Raw genomic sequence first — 24,456 nt, 5'->3', positions numbered from 1 at the left:
GTTTGAAAATGCTAAAACATCATAATGAAAACATATGCTTAAAACAGTCAAATGAAGAATAAAAGACTGTAAAAAGTCTAACCTTAGTCAAGAAAATGCTGCAGCACCGCTTCTCCAACTGCTGTATCATCATGAACTGCCGACTGCAGACAGTAATGCTTGGTAAAAGTGTGCACACTTTTCCACGTAGCAGCTCGGCAAATGTTCTCCAGCGTCACTCCAGCGAAAAGGGCCATTGGCGCTGACATTGTTCTGGTGGAATGCGCTTTGACCTTTCTTGTTAAAGGTTTGTCGGCTTTGTCATGACAGAAGATAATCGTAGAAGACAACCATCTAGCTATAGTTGCCTTCGTTACAGCTTGACCCAGGTGGCTCGACCATAAGCAACAAAAAGTTGATTAGATTTGCGGATGTCCTTTGTTTTCTGAAGATAAAACTTCACGCACCGTTTCACATCCAGAGAATGTAAAACCTTCTCCGCCGGAGTTTTAGGATCCGGGAAAAAAGTTTTGAGCTTGACCGGTTGATTGATGTGGAATTGAGTTGGTACTTTTGGAATGAATCTTGGGTTGGTTCTAAGCGTCACAAAGTCTTTAGAGAATTGTAAGAAAGGCTGTGCAATAGTGAAGGCCTGTATCTCACTGACTCTACGGGCTGAAGTGAGAGCCAGTAAGATAGCCACTTTCCAAGTTAGAAACTTTAGCTCCGCCTTGTGAATAGGTTCAAAAGGCCTTTTCAGAAGTTGAGAGAGAACAATATTAAGATCCCACTCAGGAGGAGGAGGACGAAGTGGTGGAAAAGCTCAGAATAGCCCCTTAAGGAATTGTTTGTTCAAAGATGATGAACATAAGGATGGTTTGTTAGAACTCTTCCTGAACCTGGATATTGCCGCCAGATGCACCTTAATGGACGAAAAAACTAGTCCAGCCCAGGCTAAAGACAGCAGATATGGAAGGATGGCTTCAGGAGGAGCTTGAAGTGGATGAACATTATTTTCTCCACACCATGAGCAGAATCGTTTCCACTTAAAACGATATGTCTTGATGGTACTTTGCGCACAGGCCTGTGATAAGATCGCCCTGCAGTCTGAGGAGATGTTAAGATCCTTGAACTCTAGGAAGTCAGGAGCCAAGCGTGCAAGTGCAGTGATTAAGGATCCGGATGTTGGATCTGGCCTCCTTCTCTTGTTAACATTGACACTGTCGGTTTGAGACGAAGTGGAGGCTGCTGAGAAAGCAGAAGGAGCTCCTGAAACCAAAACTGCCTTGGCCAACGGGGAGCAATGATGATGAGAGTGCAATGTTCCCTCTTCATCTTTTGCAGTACTTTCGGAATGAGCGGAATCGGAGGATAAGCGTACGCAACTATTCCGGACCATCTCATCAAAAGGGCATTTCCCCTTGACCCCTGTTGAGGAAACCTGCTGGCATAAAACAGGCATATGCTGTTCTGCTGCGCGGCGAACAAATCCAGCGTTGGTGTTCCCCATGTTTCAAAGATCCTCTCTATTTGATGTTGTTCGAGTTCCCATTCGTGACAGCCCGTGAAAGCTCTGCTGAGGTCGGCTAGAGAGTTCTGGACGCCTTGCACATGTTCTGCTCTGAGGGATATGCCGTGGCGTAGGGCCCATTCCCACATCTCCTGAGCCTCCAGCGACAGGGTGAGAGATTTTGTTCCTCCCTGTTTGTTGATATAGTACATGCTGGTGGTATTGTCCGTACGCACCAGCACGGACAAATTCGCAATCCTTGGAAGGAAGGCTTGCAGGGACAGAAAAATGGCCCTCAGTTCTAGGCTGTTGATGTGTTTCTGCCGGTACTGACAAGACCATCGTCCCTGGATCTGAAGGTCCTGAAGGTGACCTCCCCAACCTTCCATGGAAGCGTCCGTAGTTAGGGTGAACTCTGGAATGTCTTGGAGAAAAGTGAGGCCCGGTGACAAATTGTGCGCCTTCGACCACCAAAGAAGGGCTTGCTTCCACTGGCGAAGTAATTCCTCCTGAGTCTCGCCATAGGGATAAGGCTGATTGCAGAGGAGCACATCCCTAGAAGGGAAGCAAATGTCCAAACTGAAAGTGACCTTCTTGCAAATATTTGTTTTGCTAGCTTTAACAGTTTGTTTTGCCGCTCCTGAGTCAAGAACGCCTTGCACTGGCATGGGTTCAACACCGCTCCCAGAAAGGTCAACTCCTGGCGAGGTTGAAGCTGAGAATTGTTCGAATTGAGGGTCAGTCCCAGATTTGAGAAGAGGGAGAGGGAACTCCTGACCGCTTCCATTGTGGAGTTTCTCGATGGTCCTTTTAACAGCCAGTCGTCGAGGTATGGGAAAACTTGTATTCCCTGTGACCTCAGCATGGCTGCCACCGGGGCTAAACATTTGGTGAAGATTCTGGGGGCTGATTTCAGGCCGAATGGAAGCACTTTGAATTGAAAGTGGACGCCAGCCACTGCAAACCTTAGGTATTTGCGGTGTTTAGGGTGAATAGGGATGTGGAAGTAGGCGTCTTGCAGATCCAGAGAAGCCATAAGGTCCTCTTTGTTGAGACAATTCACTTTGAAGAGTAAGTGAAGACGAGGGGGAGGGGGACCCCTGGGCGGCGCTGTTGGTGGCTTCTGTAAAAACTCCAGAGTGTGTCCATTCCTGACAAGATCCAGGACCCACTGATCCGAAGTTATTGTCCGGCATTGTTGGTAAAAGGCGGAAATTTTGGCGCCCACGGGAAGGGGAGGATGAATGGCTGACGTCCGGCAAAGCTCATTGGCGCTTGTTGGAATCACGCCCTTGATTGTTTGAGCGCCGTTTCCCTCCTTGACGAGAGAAAGAACCAGAGGCAGGCTGTCTGTAAGAAGATTGATAGTACGGTTGTTTGTACTGAGATTGGTATTGGCGATTTTGTTGGTTGGAATAGTTTCCCCTGGAGGAGTAACCACGGCCTCTTGCTCCTCTAAAGGATCCCCTCTTGTATTGCAGGGTACCAAGGGATTTAGCTGTGTCCGTATCTGTCTTTATTGCCAGCAAAGCGTCATCGATGTGTTTCCCAAAAAGGGAATCCCCATCGTACGCCATGTCTAAGATTTTTTTTGGACCTTAGGTCTGAAGGTGGTAGCCCTGAGCCAACCTTGACGCCTGAGGACTGCTGCTCCTGCCAATTGCCTGAAGTTGGTGTTTGAAATATCAAGGGCGCAATCAATGATTTCCGAAGCTGCCCTTTCTCCCTCCAGTACGATCCTGCGCACCTCTTGCTGACGATCCTCAGGGACCAAATCAAGGAACTCAGACAGATCGGACCACATCTGCCTATCATAACGGGCCAGGATAGCCAACGAATTAGCTGCTTTAATGGAGGCTGCTGCATTTGCAGAGCACTTCTTCCCAATGGCATCCAGTCTCCTGCCTTCCTTGTCAGGTGGTGTTGAAATGGGAGCAGAAGGATTCTTGGACTTCTGCTGTGCAGCCTGGGATATGACAGAGTCTGGTCGAGGGTGACCTATTAAGCAAGATGGAGTATCCGATGGTGCTCGATACTTTTTCTCTATTCTTGGAAGGACTGCAGGAATGGATGCGGGCGTTTTCATGATGTTGAGGCCCTCCTTCCATATATAATCAATAATGGGGATAGCTCTGGTAACTCTGCGATATCCCTCTTTAAAGTCATGTAAAAAGCAGTCAGACAGCTCAACTGTGACGGTCAATTCAAATCTACTAGCAGCACGCTGCATAATATTATGAAATCCGCCAATATCCTCAGGTGGAGAATCTGACGGGCGGGGCGCAGGCGGTGAATGCAAAGGAATGACATAATCCTCCCACGGACCAATAGGTGCATTATCCGGCAATTCGCCCTCTTCCCTGCCATCATCCTCATCATGAGAAGAGGTATCTGTGTCATCTTGGGGTGCAGGACCAGTATCCTGTCTCGGTGACAATGATGCTCGCAGTGACGGATGCCTTGGCACGTCAACTGGGGTAGGCGGTACAGCAGGTGCAACTGGAGTTGGAGGAAATTTCTGGCGATAGTCTGCCAACATAGCTTGTAAATCCTGAATTAAAGTAGATGGCAGATGACTAGTGTCTTCAGATCGAGGAGGTCTGGCATGGGGCGATTGATATGGCGTCGACAAATCTTCATGCGCATAATGACCATGGTCATCATCCTCATCGTCCTCCTGATATTTGATATTTAATTGAGAAGGGTGACGGGCAATCCCAAAAGGACCCTCATCCTCTTCACCTTCATCTGAATCTTCCTCCACATATGTCTCCAAAAGGTGTGATGGTAAGAGTGGAGAAATGTAAGAATAATCTCGCATCTGATACGTTTTCATTTGGAAATGCGTATATTGGACCCTCGTCGGAGGTGAACTGGGCAACAGATGAGCAGATGCCACTGCTGTCGTAGTAGCCGATGACGATGAAGCCATTGTTATTGGATTCTCCGTCGACGGAACCGTCGATGGCTTGTCCGTTGATGGAACTGTCGTCGATGGCAATGATTTTGCCGTCGACGGGGTCGTCAATGGTGTCTTCGTCGACGAACCTTTCGTCGACGAGGTCGTCGATGGCGTCTTCGTCAACGAGGCCGTCGATGGTTTCTTGGTCGACGAGTCCTTCGTCGACGAGGCCGTCGATGGTGTCTTCGTCGACGAGTCCTTCGTCGACGAGGCCGTCGATGGTTTCTTTGTCGACGAGTCCTTCGTCGACGAGATCGTCGTTGATGTCTTCGTCGACGAGACCTTCGTCTACGACGATGTTGGCTTCGTCGACGGGATTGTCGTCGACGGACCAGAAGTCTTAGTTGACGGGGCCTCTGTAGACGGAGACGTCGACGACGGGACAGTCGGCAACTTGTTTTTCGTCATCGAAGGCTTCACAGGCGATGACAAAATTTTAACAGACATCAGAGGTGAGGTAGTAGCCGAAGTGGTGACCGTAGAAGTAGTTGAAGAAGTAGAAGTCAAAGTAGTAGTATGAACAGACACCAGAGAAACAGTCTTAGCCTGGGCTGTACTCACAGTTGTCGTTCGTGAAGGAGACAATGCACTCTTTGAGGGTTCTGAGGCTATCTGAGAGTGTTTAAGTTTTTTCTTCCTCTCAGGAGAAGAGCTTTCCCCGGATCTGGCTCTCTTGCTGGAGGTAGAGGCCTTGTCCTCATCATCAGTGTAAGATGATTTCAACCACAAAAGAACCCTTGCCTCCCTATCCCTGATTGTTTTTGGAGGGAAGGTACGGCAAATCCTACAGTCCTTCACAACATGTGAGGGGTGCAGACAATAGATGCAGTCAGAGTGCTGGTCATCCACATGGACCCTCTTCTTATAGCAGGTTCCACAAGCCTTGAAAAGAGCCTTCTTTTCAGACATTTTTGAGGAAAAAAGACAAAAAACTGAGTAGGCACTCAGGGAGACTCCCTTACACACGAAGTGCGGTGAAAATCTGAGGAGAACTGCCTGAGCTGGGAAGGTTCTAGAGGGTGAGGACAGCTGATTGGCTGAGGCTACTATTTCAGGTCTTTTTACATAATGATGTAGATAGGCTGCTAAGTTTTGGGGCCTAGTTAGGCCTTTAGGCTTTTCCAGCCAACTACAAGAAATTTTTAGGCACTGCTATTGTATATATTTTTACTGTGGGACTCCCGCCTCGACGACGGGGAATGATTCAGGCATGTGAATCTATGAAAGATACCCCAATACTGGATAACCAAAGTAGACACGTAAGAGAGCAGGCGATTAGCAATGATCTTTCCAAAAACCTTACATTCGGTATTGAGCCATGTTAGTGGCTGTAAGAGCGCACCTCCAACGTGTACTTCCCGGGATTGGATAGCACTACTATGAGCGCCTCCCTCATTGACGGTGGAAGAGTGCCATCTGTCTTGGCTGCATGGAACAAAGTCAATTGCCATGGGGTGAGTGTGGCTCTATACGTCATATACAACTCCACGAGAACACAGTCTATCCACAGGGTTTTGTTGCACGCCATTTGGTCCATGGTCAGGCTAACTTCCCCAATCACCAAGGGGGCATCTTCACCACCAGACATTTCTGGCTCTGTAAAGGATCCAGGCAGGGGAAAGGCAGGGCTTCCAAATGTGCCAAGAGCCCAGGTTCGTTAACCTGATATCCTCCTGATAGAGGGCCTGCCAGTAATTGAAGAAGGCTTCCTTAATGGCCAACTTTGATGTGAGTATGTCGCCCGTCGGTGATCGGGTGGCCATAAATTTAGGCCATCCATCTTCGCGCGCAGTAACTACGCTAGGACCTGCCGCTCATTGTCACCATCTGCATTTTGTTGAGTTGTGTAATCAGCGTATTCAGTCAACTCAGACTATCCGTCAGGGCCCTATGCTCCATCTGGAGGCCGGCAAGTTCCTCTGTGTGGTCATCCCCCCAATGGGTCTCAAACGCTCAGATCATTGCCTCTATAGTCGTCAGCTCCCAACGCAATAACAATTGGATGCCATAATCAGTATTTATACCAAGGCCTCCCATAACCACATTAAAGGCATCCCATTCCACATCCCATCTGAAGCCAAGCTCATAGTATTCTATTAATTGTGTGCCTATTGTCTCCCGGAACAGTGTCCTGCAGTGCACGGGCAGGCATAGGAGTCCGACTGCTACCCCTGTGCAAGGTGACCAGATGGGAGACAATGATCTGACAGTGTCCTGCCCAAGTGTTCCACCGTCTGAATAAAGGGAGTTAACCCAGGATTACGCAAGAGGAGGTCAATTCTCGTGTGGAGTTGATGGAGTGGCGAAAAATGCAAGTATTCTTGCTCAAGGGGGTATACATAGCACCAAATATCCTGCAGACTACTATGGGTCAGCAAATTTGCTAGTGAACAGGCAACTCTGTGAACCTGCATACCCTGTAGTGGATGCGTGGACCGGTCTACGTGGATATCATGCACACAATTAAAGGGAACCTCCACATAGTCTCAGAGCCTGAAGATCATGTAGCAGTGTAGGAAGGAGAAAGTGAGGTGCACCTTCCAGCTGGTCCTCAATTAACACACATCACCCTACCGGGTCCACTCCTTGGCAAACCATCAAAAGGGGAACTGCGGGTGCCATCCATATTAATACCCCCCCCTAGCATATGCTGAATCCATGGTGCCCACTACCTGGCCCCTCCAGCGTCACTGCAAGCGCTGCAACTCCAGTGCTGTCATGTGTGCTTCCTGAAGATAGGCCACATGTATATGTCTGCGCCAAAGGTAAGAACATACTTGATGGCGCCGCTTAGGTGTCCCAAAGACATTTCAAGACAAGAAGTTACAGACAGGGGGAGAATCAGCAATTCACAGCATCATTTACCAGACAGCACTCTATGTGCTAGCTCCACCAAGCAGAATATAGATCGTCGTCCAAGAAGAGATTCAAATTAGTACCCTTCGCTTCCTTGGCAGTCCTATTAAATGAATATGCTACTTACCAGTATGCATCTGTTCTTGGCATGTAGGGCTGCTAACATTCATATCTTAGCATTAGATCGCCGCCTAGTGTTGGGTCCGGATTATCGCACATTGTTGTCCTGGAAGAGTCTTCGAAGTATCCTGAGATAGGTGGCTCCTCCCCTGGACTACAGTGCGCATGGGCATCGGCTCCATCCCCAGATAGTTTTTCGCCATTGTGGCAGAAGATGGAGTGAAAAGTGTAAAGGATGTCCATGCTAATGATTGAATACAATAGTAGATCTGCAGCTGCGACAGGCACCGGGGAGGAGGGTGGGCGATATGAATGTTAGCAGCCCTACATGCCAAGAACAGATGCATACTGGTAAGTAGCATATTCAGTTCGAGGCATGTGGGCTGCTAAATTCATATCTTAGCATAGAATACATAGCAGTCCCTCCATTAGCGGCGGTTGCCCGTGCCAGCTGCAGAAACCTGAAAAAGTGTCTCGAGAACAGCCTGTCCCACAGCAGCTTGCTGCTTGGAATGCACATCAACACAGTAGTGTTTTGTAAAGGTATGTGGTGTAACCCACGTGGCTGCTCTGCAAATGTCCTCTAAAGGAATGTTCCCTAGGAAAGCCATGGATGCCCCCAATTTGCGTGTGGAGTGCGCCCTTGGGGGTATCGTTAACGTGCGCTTGGCCTTGTGATAACAGATTTGGATGCACTTAACAATCCACCTGGCTATTCCTGCTTTGGAAATAGGGTTGCCTTTGTGTTGTGGTGAGAAGGCAACAAAAAGTTGTTTTGTCTTCCTAAAGTGTTGTGTTCTGTCTATGTAGTACATTAACGCCCTCCGTACGTCTAACGTATGGAGCATTCTTTCCGCTACCGTTTGTGGGTTTCGGAAGAATGCCGGCAAGTCAATAGTCTGGTTGAGATGAAACTGTGACACCACCTTTGGAAGGAATTTGGGGTTAGTACGTAGCACTACCCTATTTGGATGAATCTGAATGAATGGCTCTTGGATTGTGAGCGCTTGTAGCTCACTAACACGCCTCAGTGACGTAATAGCAATTAGGAAAGCCACTTTCCATGTTAGGAACTGGAGTTCACACGAGTGCAGTGGCTCAAATGGTGGTCCCATCAGTCTGGTGAGGACCACATTGAGGTTCCACACCGGAGCTGGCGGTGTTCTTGGGGGAATGACTCGTTTCAGGCCTTCAAGGAAAGCTTTAATAGCAGGCACCCTGAAAACAGAGAGATGCTGCCTATTTTGAAGATAAGCTGCGATGGCGGATAAATGTATCCGAATAGAAGTGAACGCTAGATTGCACTTGTAAAGATGAAGCAGATAGCAAATGATGTTAGGGATAGATGCATCTAGCGGGTTGATGTCATTGTGTAGGAGAGTAGGGTCTGCAATCCTATGATCACCCAGATTTTTGCTTTTTGCTGCACTGGTTTACGACTTTCCCTGGCTGTGGGCCTGCTAATCAGACCCACAGCCTAGCTGTTCTCTCTATCCAAATTGTACTCAGGTACTGAATTGGCACTGGGCCCTCTCCAAGTCCCTGTACCCAGGGCTGAGGTGCACCCAGAAGTCTCCCAGGGGCTGAAGCATGTATTATGCCACCCCTGGATTGACTAACTAAAACTGACACAACTGGCTGCACGACAGCTGGGGCAAGGTGGTGTACTCACCCTTTGCTTTAGATATAGTATACCTATATCTAACCCTAAAAATGGACACACAGATCTCCTATCAGTCACTCCTATAGCAGGCCTTAACAATCCTGAAGGCAGAGTGCTTGGAATCGTGTGAGATGGTGCTCTAGCATGAGCTGAGCCTGTCTGCGGCTTTCGGGATCCATCCCTTAGCCGTTTCCATGATATCGCATACCATATACTCTTAAGTGCATTATAATCCTCGCGGTTATGTGCCAACTCTGGTATCGCTTTATCAAAACATGTCGAGTAAGGTGTCATACGAATTGGAATACTAACCCCTCGCCAATTCTGGCGACGGGGTTAGCATTCCACCCTTCTAGAGGGACACGACATGCCTGTAACCTATAACCCGGTTAAAAGTCAGACAGAGCCTTAGCATCCACAAAATGGATGCTGCCACCGAGACACAAGTCTGCCCTCCTGCTGCTGGGAGTCCTCCCAGAGCAGGAGATAAGGACAAAGGGTTTCCTGCCAGGGGCGGTGCCAGCACCGTCCCAGACAGGGTTTTGTGTATTGTAGGTAGGCAGGGCTTTAGAGGAAGGTGACTGCACGTGGCACCCCGGTGCTCACTGTGCATAGGCTGGCTGGAACCAGTTCCAGGGTCACTCCAGACCCTGTGCTGGGGAAAAGCCCGCCAAGGAAGTGGGTGTAACCACCCCCCTCCTGGTCCCACCCCTAGGGCAGGACCTAGTCGCGTGCCAGCCCCCTTTTACAGGATAAAGGTAGAGACTGGCCCCCTTCCAAATCAGATCATCTTTGAATCCTGAAACTACTTTCCACGAAAGGAACTCAAGACTTCTTCCTAAGATTTCTCCCTTGTGACTAAGGAGTAGTCACCCTGCATCCGCAGGCACCATCTAAGAACACTGCGGTCTGCTGCAAGTCTCTCCTCCGGATCAAGACTGCCCAGCTCGACGAGAACCGGCTTCCCTGGCACCTCTGACCTCTACCTGCATCATCAGTCACGCTGAGATTCGTGGGTGTGACGAGACCTCGAGGGACCGGCCATCTTCAAGACTGCACGACTTCTTTCCAGCAAGCCCGCCGAGTAATCTACTGGTGAGTGCTTTGGGGTCCGAGAAGCCCCGACTCTGAGCAGCTCCAGCTCCGAAGTGCAGCCCCCCAGCATCTCCACGATCTGCGTGGGGCCCTTCTGCTTTCCGCTGCTCACCGCGTTGTTTGGCTACTAGCCCGTTGGCTTGTGGCCTTCCTGACGACGCCCGACGACATTTCTGCTGCTGGTCTGGTTGCTCCAGACTGGCCCTTGCTCCCTTCCAGAAGAGGAGCACCCCGGACCCTCCTGGTCCACTCAAGACGCCATTTTGAGTCCACCGCGTGGGCTTGAATTAGCCAAGGCTTGTTGCCCACTCCTGGGTAACTCCGACGCCGACGACTTCATCCTTCGTGGGACAGCTCGCACCTCCATCCTGGTCGCCGACAACGCCTCCTGGTCCGAGAGACTGCAGAGCCCAGCAGCGCCCACTCACCTGACTGCGGTGACTTCGGCCGGTGCCATCCTGGTGCCCACTTAATCACTGGCTAGTGATTCAAGAACTTGGTCCCCTCTGCTTTCAGGTTTTCTTCTTCCTTGATCCAGGCTTGGATCCATCGAACTTTTCTTCACTGGTCGCCTGCCAGCAACTTCTTCCTTCCAGGCTCCTGGTCCGGCAACGAGATCCCCGACGTCTTTTCAGACCTATGCAGCTGCAGCCCCTGGGCTAGGTAACTTCGGCACTCCGGTGTCCCAGCATAGCCTCACTATCCAAGGGTCAGGATCCACTGTCGTTTTCTCCCTACCAGGTCGGGTTCGCCCGTGAACACTAACTTTGTGAATTCTAGCTTCCATAGACTTTGTCCCGCATCCCGCGTGAGAGTGCACACTCTGCACCCGAGTCCCCTGGGCCTCCTAGTAGTAATCTAACGATTCCCTAGTCCAGTCCTAGCGATTCCAAAGCCTATTAGAACTGTTACTTACCTGCTAGTAATTCGCATTCCACTTTTAGCGTATATGGTTTGTCGTGCCCCTCGGGCATTTGTGTAACGTGCTAACTTAAAAGTATTTTCGTAAGAGTTTTGTTGTGTGCTTAGCTCCCTGTCTCATAAAGAGCCCGGGTAGTCTTGTTATAAATAAATACACTGTTTATTTTCATAACAACTTGTGTGGTGTCCTTTCACTGGGTGTTCAAGGGGTAATGTGATGGTAAAACAGCTGGCTTAACACGCCCTCTAGAGTCTTAGCCTTAGACTGCTCGTATCCACGCTACTAGGATAGCTGGTCTATAAGGTTGACTTACAACCAATCATCAATAAGGGTTGTTTGGACTGATATATAGTGATCACTAGAATAGTGAGCACTGCACATCAGGCCAACTTCTCACATTGGTGAGCAGCGGTTGGGATTTGAGCTTGCTGTTGTTTTACCACACATGCCCTAAGAATATCTTGTGAAAGATCACATAAGTACTAAAGGTACATATAACTTAGCTTAGAATACTCTGAGTTCTACTGAACCAGCTGTTGTAGCTCCTAGGGCCTAGCACACCCTAAGCTACAACTCTAGCAAGGGATCAGTAGGCAAACATATAGTGTAGGTAAGTGCACCACTTACACCTCACTAGAAAAGCATGTCGACTCAGGAGGACTCTACTGAGACTCCCCTGGTCAGTGTTGACCCTCCACAGGTCACTTCAAGATATGCAGCTCTCAGCTTTCATGAGATGAGACAGATCTGTGTCTCCAGAAAACTGAAGCAGGGGTCTAACCCCACCACTTCCTTTCTGATAGGTCTCTTAGAGACATATGATGCCAGAAAGCTTTCTCAGTTACATGAGAACATGCCAGCCTTAGAGGGAACCTCTGGGGATCCAGATCTCCACAACACTGATTCAGCAGTTGAGGAGGAGGATCAGGAGGTACTCTCTGGGGATGAGGTAGACAAGGGTCTTGAGGTAGTCAGAAGGCTAACTAGGACCAACTTAGACTTACTTGGGCTAGGATCTGGGGGCCCCCCAGTACTAACCCGAAGTGGGCCTAACCTTGGAGTTAGGAGAGATAGATCTCTTTCTAGGGACTCCAATAGATCTCTGCACTCTAATGCCTCTTCTCAGGGGAGAAGGAATCCTCCACAGAGGAGATTTACTTCCCCTCAGAGAAAAGAGCATGAAGCTAGGATGAGACAAGCTGAACTGAGGATTGAAAGGGAAGAAATTGCCCTGGCCAAAGAGAAGCTTGCCCTGGCAAGAGAGCAGCAGATGAGTGGGCTAGCTCCCACTGGTGGCAGCAATCTCCCAAGAGATAGAGAGAAGGGTTTAGATACTAAACACCTGACTAAAATAGTGCCCCCCTTTAAGCAAGGGGATGACATCCAGAAATGGATGGCTGCTCTGGAGAGGGCCTGCACTGTGCAGGGCATTCCCCAGAGTCAGTGGGCAGCTATACTGTGGCTCTCCTTTGATGGTAAAGGTAGAGATAAGCTCCTCACTACAAGAGTGGAGGATGCTAACAATTACCAGGTCCTGAAGAATACACTGGTTGATGGGTTTGGTTTAACCACTGAGCAGTACAGGTTGCTGTTCAGAGACACCCAGAAAACTCAGTCTCAGGACTGGTCTGATTTTGTGGATTGTGCCACTAAGGCTTTGGAGGGCTGGTTGCTGGGTAGCAAGGTTACAGATTACACAGGATTGTATAATCTAATGATGAGAGAACAAATTTTGAACAATTGTCAGAACCAGTTGCTGCACCAGCACCTTGTTGATTCAGATCTGACCTCTCCCCAAGAATTGGGAAAGAAGGCAGACAAATGGGTCAGGACAAGGATCAAGCAGAACCAGAACCAGAACCAGGGTGGTCAGAAGAAAGCAGACCAGAAGGGTAATGTTAAGAATGAGCAAAATGACCAGAAGTCTTCACCAGGTCCCCAACAAACCAAAGAGGGTGGGGGTCAGGCTTCCCAGAAGAAGAAGACTCAAGAAGGCCAGTCAAAAAGGTGGTGCCAGTACTGCAAAAGTAAATCTCACTGGTTTAGTGAGTGCACCAAAAGAGGAGGAGGACAAACTCCTGCCACTACAGCTCCTAAAGCAACTGCACCCCCTAGTACAGTCAGTAGTGGTAGTGTCACTCCCAAGGCATTAGTTGGGTTAACCTTGGGTACTGAGGGGTCTGACAACTTAGTTGGCACACTCACTCAGGCTGTCCTTGTCTGTACAGGGGATATGGATATGTCCCCTGAAATAAGTCCCAATACTTTGGGCAAATACAGGCAGACACCTTTGATTAATGGCAAAATGGCTCAGGCCTATAGGGACACTTGTTCCAGTGTCACCATGGTGACACCTAACTTTGTGGACCCTGGACAGATCATGCCAGGTACTGATTTCCTGGTGACCAATGCCAGCAATGTCACTACTAGTCATAGTGTGGCAATTGTAGCTTTCTCCTGGGGTGGAGTGAAGGGACAAAAGAAAGTTGTAGTCAGTTCAGACCTCCCAGTTGATTGTTTGTTGGGCAATGATTTGGAGTCATCACAATGGTCAGAAGTGGAGCAGAGGACTCACATGGAGATGTTAGGCTTGCCAGCACATGTGCTTGCTGTGACTAGGTCACAGGCCAGAAGATGCCCCACTGAACAGGTGCTGGATCCTGAAATTATGGACCAGACACCTTCCAAGAAGAAGAGCAGTAAGGGTAAGGCTTTGCCTTCCCCCTTGCCCCAGGTTGAGGATCAAGTCTCTGAGGAGGCTGATCTAGAAGAGCTGAGGGAAACTGAGCCTAAAGAGCTTGAACTTGATCAAGTTGAGTTTCTGGGCTCAGGGGGACCCTCCAGAGCAGACCTGGGGAAGGAACAGTTGAGCTGCCCTTCCCTTGAACCCCTCAGACAGCAGGCTGCTGCTGAGGCTGCAGGGAATGCCACAGGTGCCCACAGGGTATACTGGGAAGATGGACTCCTGTACTCTGAGTCAAGAGACCCCAAGCCTGGTGCAACCAGGAGGCTGGTCATCCCCTTGTCTCTGAGAGGTTTCCTTCTCACCTTGGCCCATGAGATTCCCCTTGCAGGTCATTTAGGTCAGACAAAGACTTGGGACAGGCTTGTCTCACACTTTCACTGGCCCCATATGAATGAGAATACCAAGGAGTTTTGTCGCTCATGTGTCACTTGCCAAGCCAGTGGTAAGTCAGGTGGCACAACAAAGGCCCCCCTCATACCACTACCTGTGGTGGGGGTTCCCTTTGAAAGAGTGGGGATTGACATTGTTGGTCCAATGGAACCCCAGACAGCATCAGGACACAAGTTTATACTGGTGGTGGTGGACCATGCCACCAGGTATCCTGAGGCTATTCCCCTTAGGACCACTACAGCCCCTGTAGTGGCAAGAGCCCTAGTTGGAGTGTTCTCCAGAGTGGGTTTCCCTAAGGAGGTCGTTTCTGACAGAGGTACAAACTTCATGTCAGGATATCTGACTGCCATGTGGAAAGAGTGTGGTGTGAACTACAAGTTCACCACACCCTATCATCCACAATGCAATGGGCTTGTTGAGAGATTCAACAGGACCCTGAAAGGGATGATTCATGGACTACCTGAACCTCTTAGGAGAAGATGGGATGTCCTGATCCCCTGCCTCTTGTTTGCTTACAGAGAGGTCCCACAGAAGGGGGTTGGCTACAGCCCTTTTGAGCTTCTGTATGGGCATCCTGTAAGGGGACCCCTGTGTTTGGTGAAGGAAGGATGGGAGAGACCTCTCAAAAAGCCTGCAACCAACATAGTGGACTATGTACTTGGTCTCCGCTCCAGGATGGCTGAGTATATGGAAAAGGCATCTAAAAACCTTGAGGCCAGCCAGGAACTTCAAAAAGCTTGGCATGACCAAAAGGCTGTACTGACTGTGTACCAGCCAGGACAGAAGGTGTGGGTGCTGGAGCCAGTGGCCCCAGCAGCTCTGAAAGACAAATGGTCTGGGCCCCACACCATCATTGAGCAAAAGGGAGAGGTTAATGTGAGAAGTTGGCCTGATGTGCAGTGCTCACTATTCTAGTGATCACTATATATCAGTCCAAACAACCCTTATTGATGATTGGTTGTAAGTCAACCTTATAGACCAGCTATCCTAGTAGCGTGGATACGAGCAGTCTAAGGCTAAGACTCTAGAGGGCGTGTTAAGCCAGCTGTTTTACCATCACATTACCCCTTGAACACCCAGTGAAAGGACACCACACAAGTTGTTATGAAAATAAACAGTGTATTTATTTATAACAAGACTACCCGGGCTCTTTATGAGACAGGGAGCTAAGCACACAACAAAACTCTTACGAAAATACTTTTAAGTTAGCACGTTACACAAATGCCCGAGGGGCACGACAAACCATATACGCTAAAAGTGGAATGCGAATTACTAGCAGGTAAGTAACAGTTCTAATAGGCTTTGGAATCGCTAGGACTGGACTAGGGAATCGTTAGATTACTACTAGGAGGCCCAGGGGACTCGGGTGCAGAGTGTGCACTCTCACGCGGGATGCGGGACAAAGTCTATGGAAGCTAGAATTCACAAAGTTAGTGTTCACGGGCGAACCCGACCTGGTAGGGAGAAAACGACAGTGGATCCTGACCCTTGGATAGTGAGGCTATGCTGGGACACCGGAGTGCCGAAGTTACCTAGCCCAGGGGCTGCAGCTGCATAGGTCTGAAAAGACGTCGGGGATCTCGTTGCCGGACCAGGAGCCTGGAAGGAAGAAGTTGCTGGCAGGCGACCAGTGAAGAAAAGTTCGATGGATCCAAGCCTGGATCAAGGAAGAAGAAAACCTGAAAGCAGAGGGGACCAAGTTCTTGAATCACTAGCCAGTGATTAAGTGGGCACCAGGATGGCACCGGCCGAAGTCACCGCAGTCAGGTGAGTGGGCGCTGCTGGGCTCTGCAGTCTCTCGGACCAGGAGGCGTTGTCGGCGACCAGGATGGAGGTGCGAGCTGTCCCACGAAGGATGAAGTCGTCGGCGTCGGAGTTACCCAGGAGTGGGCAACAAGCCTTGGCTAATTCAAGCCCACGCGGTGGACTCAAAATGGCGTCTTGAGTGGACCAGGAGGGTCCGGGGTGCTCCTCTTCTGGAAGGGAGCAAGGGCCAGTCTGGAGCAACCAGACCAGCAGCAGAAATGTCGTCGGGCGTCGTCAGGAAGGCCACAAGCCAACGGGCTAGTAGCCAAACAACGCGGTGAGCAGCGGAAAGCAGAAGGGCCCCACGCAGATCGTGGAGATGCTGGGGGGCTGCACTTCGGAGCTGGAGCTGCTCAGAGTCGGGGCTTCTCGGACCCCAAAGCACTCACCAGTAGATTACTCGGCGGGCTTGCTGGAAAGAAGTCGTGCAGTCTTGAAGATGGCCGGTCCCTCGAGGTCTCGTCACACCCACGAATCTCAGCGTGACTGATGATGCAGGTAGAGGTCAGAGGTGCCAGGGAAGCCGGTTCTCGTCGAGCTGGGCAGTCTTGATCCGGAGGAGAGACTTGCAGCAGACCGCAGTGTTCTTAGATGGTGCCTGCGGATGCAGGGTGACTACTCCTTAGTCACAAGGGAGAAATCTTAGGAAGAAGTCTTGAGTTCCTTTCGTGGAAAGTAGTTTCAGGATTCAAAGATGATCTGATTTGGAAGGGGGCCAGTCTCTACCTTTATCCTGTAAAAGGGGGCTGGCACGCGACTAGGTCCTGCCCTACGGGTGGGACCAGGAGGGGGGTGGTTACACCCACTTCCTTGGCGGGCTTTTCCCCAGCACAGGGTCTGGAGTGACCCTGGAACTGGTTCCAGCCAGCCTATGCACAGTGAGCACCGGGGTGCCACGTGCAGTCACCTTCCTCTAAAGCCCTGCCTACCTACAATACACAAAACCCTGTCTGGGACGGTGCTGGCACCGCCCCTGGCAGGAAACCCTTTGTCCTTATCTCCTGCTCTGGGAGGACTCCCAGCAGCAGGAGGGCAGACTTGTGTCTCGGTGGCAGCATCCATTTTGTGGATGCTAAGGCTCTGTCTGACTTTTAACCGGGTTATAGGTTACAGGCATGTCGTGTCCCTCTAGAAGGGTGGAATGCTAACCCCGTCGCCAGAATTGGCGAGGGGTTAGTATTCCAATTCGTATGACACCTTACTCGACATGTTTTGATAAAGCGATACCAGAGTTGGCACATAACCGCGAGGATTATAATGCACTTAAGAGTATATGGTATGCGATATCATGGAAACGGCTAAGGGATGGATCCCGAAAGCCGCAGACAGGCTCAGCTCATGCTAGAGCACCATCTCACACGATTCCAAGCACTCTGCCTTCAGGATTGTTAAGGCCTGCTATAGGAGTGACTGATAGGAGATCTGTGTGTCCATTTTTAGGGTTAGATATAGGTATACTATATCTAAAGCAAAGGGTGAGTACACCACCTTGCCCCAGCTGTCGTGCAGCCAGTTGTGTCAGTTTTAGTTAGTCAATCCAGGGGTGGCATAATACATGCTTCAGCCCCTGGGAGACTTCTGGGTGCACCTCAGCCCTGGGTACAGGGACTTGGAGAGGGCCCAGTGCCAATTCAGTACCTGAGTACAATTTGGATAGAGAGAACAGCTAGGCTGTGGGTCTGATTAGCAGGCCCACAGCCAGGGAAAGTCGTAAACCAGTGCAGCAAAAAGCAAAAATCTGGGTGATCATAGGATTGCAGACCCTACTCTCCTACACATTGGCTGTACAGTAAATGACAAAACGCTTCCATTTTGCAGCATAGCATGCTCTGGTAGTTGGCTTCCTTGCCTCCTTGATGATGTTCATGCATTCTGGAGGCAGGTTAAGGTATCCAAACTCTAGGACTTCAGGAGCCAGATCGCCAGGTTGAGCTGTCGCGGATCTGGATGCTGAATTTCTCCATGGTTCTGCGTCAAGAGTCTGGGCGTGAGGCGCAGTCTTTGATGCGGCACCACTGAGAGTTCGAGGAACGTGGTGTACCATGCTTGGCGCGCCCACGTTGGAGCAACCAGGATGAGAGTCATCGCGTGCTGCCTTAGCTTTCTTGCCACCAGCGGTATCAGAGGGGCTGGCGGAAAAGCGTACGCAAATTTGCCTGACCAGTTCATCCATATCGCATTCCCCTGCGACTGTGGGTGAGGGAACCTGGCGGCAAAGTGTTGGCATTTTGCGTTTTCTTTTGTTGCAAACAGGTCTATCTCCGGATGACCCCACCGCTGGAAGTACGGGAGGAGTACTGACAGATGTAACTCGCACTCGTGCATTTGATGGCTGTATCTGCTGAGCAGATCCGCCATCTGATTGTCCTTGCCCGGGAGGTGTTCTGCCATGAGGAAGATGTTCCTCTGAATGGCCCACCACCACATGCCCTGAGCCAGATGAGACAGCTGTGGCGAGTGGGTGCCCCCCTGTTTTTGAATGTAGTACATCGCGGTCATGTTGTCCGTCCGGACTAACACTACCTTGTTGCACAGATGTACAATGAAGGACTTGAGCGCCATGAAGATTGCCATCAGTTCCAGATAGTTGATGTGCATCTTCTGTTGCTGCGTCGTCCATAGTCCCTGCACGGTGTACGTGAGCAAATGAGCTCCCCATCCCTGGAGAGATGCGTCCGTCGTCAGGATAATCTGTGGCACTGGCTCCTGGAACAGTCGGCCCTTGCAAAGGTTGTGTGGAGTCCACCAATGCAGAGAGTCGTATGCCCGACTGGTAACCAACACTAGGTCTGTTAATTGCTCTTGAGCCTGTGTCCACTGATTTGCTAAGCACTCCTGGAGCGGGCGCATATGTAACCGTGCGTGAGGGACTATGAAGATGCAGGAGGCCATCATGCCTATCAACTGCATGAACACTCTCGCTGGAAGTGAGTGTTGTGGTTTGAACTTTTGGATTAGAGACTGCATGCTGTCTATCCTGACCTGGTTTGGGTGAGCCATGGCCGTCAGGGTATTGATCGTCGCACCCAGAAACTGTCGGACATGTGCCGGCTGAAGATGCGACTTTGGGTAGTTCAACGAGAAGCCCAGATCGTGAAGGAGGTGAATGGTAGTCGACATGTCCGCGGCGCACTGTTGTTCCGACTTGGCTTGAACGAGCCAGTCGTCTAGGTAGGGGTAGACATGGATGTTCTGCCTCCTGAGGTGCGCCGCCACTGTCGCCAGACACTTGGTAAATACTCTTGGGGCTGTGGTCACTCCGAAGGGTAGGACCTTGAACTGATAATGTTTGCCTTGGATAGTGAATCTGAGGTATTTCCTGTGGGACGGGTGTAGTGGAATGTGGAAATAAGCATCCTTGAGGTCTAAGGTTGCTAAGAAGTCCCCTTGGTTTAACAAGGGAAGAATCTGTTGTAGTGTAAGCATATGGAAATGTTCTGACAGTATATACAGGTTGAGGGGACGCAGATCCAGAATGGGTCTGAGAGATCCGTCCTTCTTTGGAATAAGGAAGTACAGGGAATATACCCCTGTGCCCTCCTCCTCCACCGGCACGAGCTCGATAGCGCCTTTTTGCAGCATCACCACTACTTCCTGCTGCAATAAGTGCAAATGCTCTGCGGACATAGGCCGTTGCCTTGGTGGAATGTTGGGTGGAGTGGACTTTAACTCTAGACAATAACCGTACTGGACAAGTTGTCGCACCCACCTGTCTGTGGTGATGTTTCTCCAGACGGGCAGGAACTGCTGTAGCCTCCCCCCGACAGGTGTTAAGTGGTCGGGGGGCAGTGACAGAGAGTCGCTGTTTGCTTGGGGTAGAGGAGCGGGAGTTGTTGTTTCCTCTGCCACGTCCTTTGGTGCTGTTTCCCCGGTAACCCCCCTTGTTCTGTTTGGGGTACGAGGATTGTGCTCCACCTCTAGAGAATTGTGATTGTTGACCCATCTGTCCTCTGGTGACTCCACGTGCACCTGAGCGACGAAAATTGTTGCCACGAAACTGTTGTGATTGTAGGGCCCCCATAGACTTAGCAGTTTCGGTGTCTTTCTTTATTTTTTCTAGGGTGGTGTCAACATCTGGACCAAACAGTCTATCAGGATTGACTGGCTGATTAAGTATGGTTGTCTGAATGTCAGGTTTAAACCCCGATATGCGGAGCCACGCCTGTCGTCTCAGCATGACGCTAGTGTTAATGGCCCTAGCGGCCGTGTCCGCGGCATCAAGTGCACACTTTATGGCTGCGTTGGAGATCAGTTTTCCCTCCTCTATAAGCAGTTTGGTAGCCTCTTGAAACTGCGGAGGTAGGTGTTGTAAAACTTGCTCTAGGGTGTCGTAATGCGCCCTATCGTAACGTGCCAAGAGTGCCTGTGTATTTGCAATACGCCAAAAATTGGCAGCCTGTGCAGCTACTCTTTTGCCTCCTGCCTCTAGCACTTTGGACTCCTTATCCGGGGGAGGAGCTTCACCCGTTGTTTGGGAGTTGGCCCTTTTGCGGGCATTTGCGACCACCAGGGAGTCAAGCGGCAACTGTCCCCGAATGTATGCAGGGTCTGCAGGTGCCGGTCTGTACTTCTTTTCGATACGTGGATTGACCACTCTCGCCCTGGTAGGTTCTTTAAAGATGTCCGCAGCATGTTTGAGGACCCCTTTGAGCATAGGCAGTGTCTTTACTGTCCTTTCAGAGACTGAAAAAGTGTGAAATAAAAAGTCTTCTTCTACTGGGTCAGCATGCATGTCCACATCATGATTAGCAGCTGCCCTTTCAATGAGTGCATGAAAACCTGCAGAATCTTCTGTTGGGGAGGCACGAACACTGAAAGGCTGTGGGTCAGGCTGTGGGTCTTGCCCCACATCCTGAGTGCTTTGGTCACCAATGTCATCATATGAATCCGGCTGTGCATCTGGTTCATTGATGGGGAAAGTGTATTGGTCATCCTCATCATATCCCTCACCCTCAGAGTGTTCTGGGGAAGGAGTTGGGCTCCTTCTTGGAGGAGACTGGATAGGTTCCATGAGGCCTGCAGCGTCCTGAGGAAGCCTTTTCTTTTTCAGGGGGATGACATAGGAGTCCACTGGCCGTGAAGTGATTCTCCTCTTGTAAAGGGTCAATTTGCCCGTGTCTGCGTCGATAAAACGCTCAGAATCCTCTTCTGAGTCGAGTACCCGACTTGAAAACGCCCCTGCCGTCGAAGAATCCGACTTCTTCGGTGCCGATTTTGTTGAAAAGGCCTTCGGCGCCTCCTTTGGCGGCAGAAGGAAGAGAAGTTTATTCGCAGGCTTCCCCGGAGTGTCCATCGGCTTCTGTGGCGATGGCATCGGAGCCGACGTTGCAGAGGCCTTCTCCCTGATTCTCTGTAGTGAAGCGGCGACGAGGGACGCGTCACTTACAGTGGCCTTTGGCGTCGACGAGGAGGACTTGACCTTGCCCTCGGATCCGACGTCCTGTTGCCCCTTCTGAGTCTTTGACGATGATGCCGCAGCCGCCGACCCAGAGTCCTTGGACCGATGCGCAGATGTACCAGCCTTCGATCCGCGTGACTTTTTCGGCTCCGTCTCCACCACGCGTCCGACTAACGGAGTCCCAGTCGGAACCGGAGCCGTTTCGCTGGCTGTCGCGGGCTTTGACGGCGCCGCAGCGGTCGACCCGTGCCGACCACCCTTCTTAGAGGATCCCTCCTCTGTCGCCGATTTTGACACTGTGGAATCGACAGACTTCTTCGACTTTTGTGGCCCGGAGGTCGACGGAGTCGATGAAGCAGCGGGTTTGGTCGTTTTCGTTGGTACGGCCGCCATTTTAGGTGTGCTCGAATCCATAAGTTTCGGTTTCGATTTTGGGTCAGCCATTTTAGGTGTAGTCGATACCGTAGGTTTCGGTTTCGGTTTCGATAAGGTCTGCCCAGCAAGTTTGTCCGTGGCCGGGCCGGAAGGCGGGGCCGTGGCTTGCGGTACGGGGTCTAGGGTAAGGCCGACAGGCGATCCCGTGACCCGATCTCGATCTCCGTAACCTTCGGGGCATAGCTCGTCCCCCGAGCTATCTTCCGCGGCCCCATAAACCTCTTCGACATCCCCTACCTCCTCGACGTATTCAAGGCCTTGACCCCCGACTCCGTCGTCGTGTTCCGGATCTGCCTCGACCTCCGTCTCGGGCGGGGAGATTTGAAGATGATGGCTCTGGTCCTCGTCTTCTTGGTCGCCGAAGATGTTTTCTGGATCTGGGGCCGCTTGTCTGGCCTCAAGGCGCACCGCGCGCCGAATCTTGAGTGTTTTCTTGGACCTGAACTGTGCACAGGCCCTGCAGTTGCCGTCGTCATGGTCTGGCGAAAGGCATTTGTTACAGACCGGGTCTATATGTGGGTATTTGGACCCACAGAGCGGACAGAGCTGAAACGGACTCCGCTCCATGCTGTAAAGTCGCAGTCGTGTCGCGATGAGAAGGCCCCGATGTCCGAAGAGTGTAAGCACTCCGCTGATTCCGACTCCAAGAGACGGAAGAACTCGAGACCGCACGCAAACAATACCGACGCGAAGAATACAAGGCCTTTTGGCCGTTTAAAGTTAGTTTTTCTCGGTTCCGACAGAGAGACGTCGAGACCGCATCCGAACCCAATGGCGGAAAAAAACAATCTGGGGATGGAGCCGATGCCCATGCGCACTGTAGTCCAGGGGAGGAGCCACCTATCTCAGGATACTTCGAAGACTCTTCCAGGACAACAATGTGCGATCATCCGGACCCAACACTAGGCGGCGATCTAATGCTAAGATATGAATTTAGCAGCCCACATGCCTCGAACCTAATATTATTGCGCCTCGACCTGCCTTCTGCATCATTCGCATGGGCACATAACAATGCTACTTCTGCTTGGAGAGTCTGTAGCTGGGACTGCACAGCAGACAAGGAAGGACGCAGGTCTGCAAGGGCAGTCTCATTGGGTTCCCGGCGGTCTCTCAGTTTAGCTTGATCCGCCCGCAGGAGACTCGTCTCCATCGTGAGGGCATCCACCTTAAGGTCCAGTGAGACCTTGACATCCCTGATGGCCTCCAATAGCTTGTCAAATCTGCTCATGGCGGCTGCTCCAGCAGGCTCCCCTGGGCGTCTTTCTCCCTTGAGGGTCCCACAGTCTGCGAAGGCATAGTCATCCCCCCACTCTGTTTGAAGCCCCACTTAGGGCTTTGCTGGTTGACCATTTTCACCTAAGCTTGGTCAGGGGGTTTCCTCTGGCGCACCCCTGGAGGTTGAGTGCTGGGATGTGGGTATGTACACAGCCTGCACGTACGGTCTCTCAGGTACAAACAGTTGAGTCCCGCCAAGAGGAAAGGACCCTGCTTCAGGCAGCAGCAGAGCAGAGAGAACTGTTTTGCCAGGAGTGCGACCCAACACCAAGGACTTACCAAGTGAACAAAGGGAGGACATAAGCCTAGCCCCAGTGCCTCAAAGGGCACAGGACAAATGCGCTCCCCGGTCAACGCATCCTCAGGTACCACCATCAGTCAGAGGGCAGTCCCCTCTTACCTCAACCTCACCACCTGTCGCCCCAGGTGATTACTACAAGTGTGTCCCCAACAACAACTGAGCCAGGATCCCGGGTCCTTATAGTTTGGCGCTGGTGTGCTTTACTTCCCGGTACAGGCTGCACCCAGGGGTACGCGGATAGTCTCTGCAACAGGGAAATCAGGCAGTCTCTTGGGTCGCGACCCCAACCAGCATGAATCACTTGATATACAGAGGGGAGACCTACCTTTAATAAAGCCCTCTGCTCCATGAGTGCGAGGCCCCTGTTGTCAACTGGTGTATGAACGCACCTACCAGGAGGATATGTGAGCCTGTTCCTGTAGGGCCACTGTTACTGCAGTGTCCAGGGTGCTAGTGAGAGCGGGAGGAGAGAAGGGAGGGGCGGCCCTTGCGATGAATGAGCCCCATCAGCAGGGCCACTGCTTGGGCGCAGCTCGCCTTGCTGCACTGATGCGGCAGCCGATGGACCTCAAGGAGCGGGAGCTAGGGGAGATCAGCACAGCGTTCAAAGGGGCTCCAGGCCCTGCCACTACTCCCACCAGCGCTCGGGGTGATCGCCTCAGCAGGCCCTCTACGGCATCGTCGCTGGCACGTAGAGGATCAAGTTATGATCAGGGGGCCCCCAGCACGCATCCTCAAGGGGGGTGAAGGGGAGAGAACCCCCTCCCTAGCAGTTCTCACCTTTGGTCCAGAGTCCCCATCCAGTCATCACTCTCCATGAAGCCTCTGAACTCGTCAATCATTCCTTAGCAATGAAATGTGGTAGGCTCGCACAGCGTAGGCCCTCCCACGGCTCCCGCCTCCTCAATTGAGGGTGCTCCAGAAGCTATCCCTACGCTGCAATCCCCGTTAGCGGCAAACAAATCCGATGATAAGAGCCAGTGCGGGGCCCCAAGCAA

At 51.1% G+C, this 24,456-nt stretch overlaps 1 protein-coding gene across 2 annotated transcripts in view; it reads right to left on the bottom strand.

The window, feature by feature from the left end:
- LOC144785951 (hexosaminidase D-like) overlaps positions 1-24,456 on the bottom strand; it is a 279,553-nt gene that overhangs the window by 6,251 nt on the left and 248,846 nt on the right. The window lies entirely within an intron of this gene.

The sequence above is a fragment of the Lissotriton helveticus genome, chromosome 10 (assembly GCF_964261635.1).
Source record: "Lissotriton helveticus chromosome 10, aLisHel1.1, whole genome shotgun sequence".
Classification (NCBI taxonomy): domain Eukaryota; kingdom Metazoa; phylum Chordata; class Amphibia; order Caudata; family Salamandridae; genus Lissotriton; species Lissotriton helveticus.
This window is presented reverse-complemented; position numbering and strand designations above follow the sequence as displayed.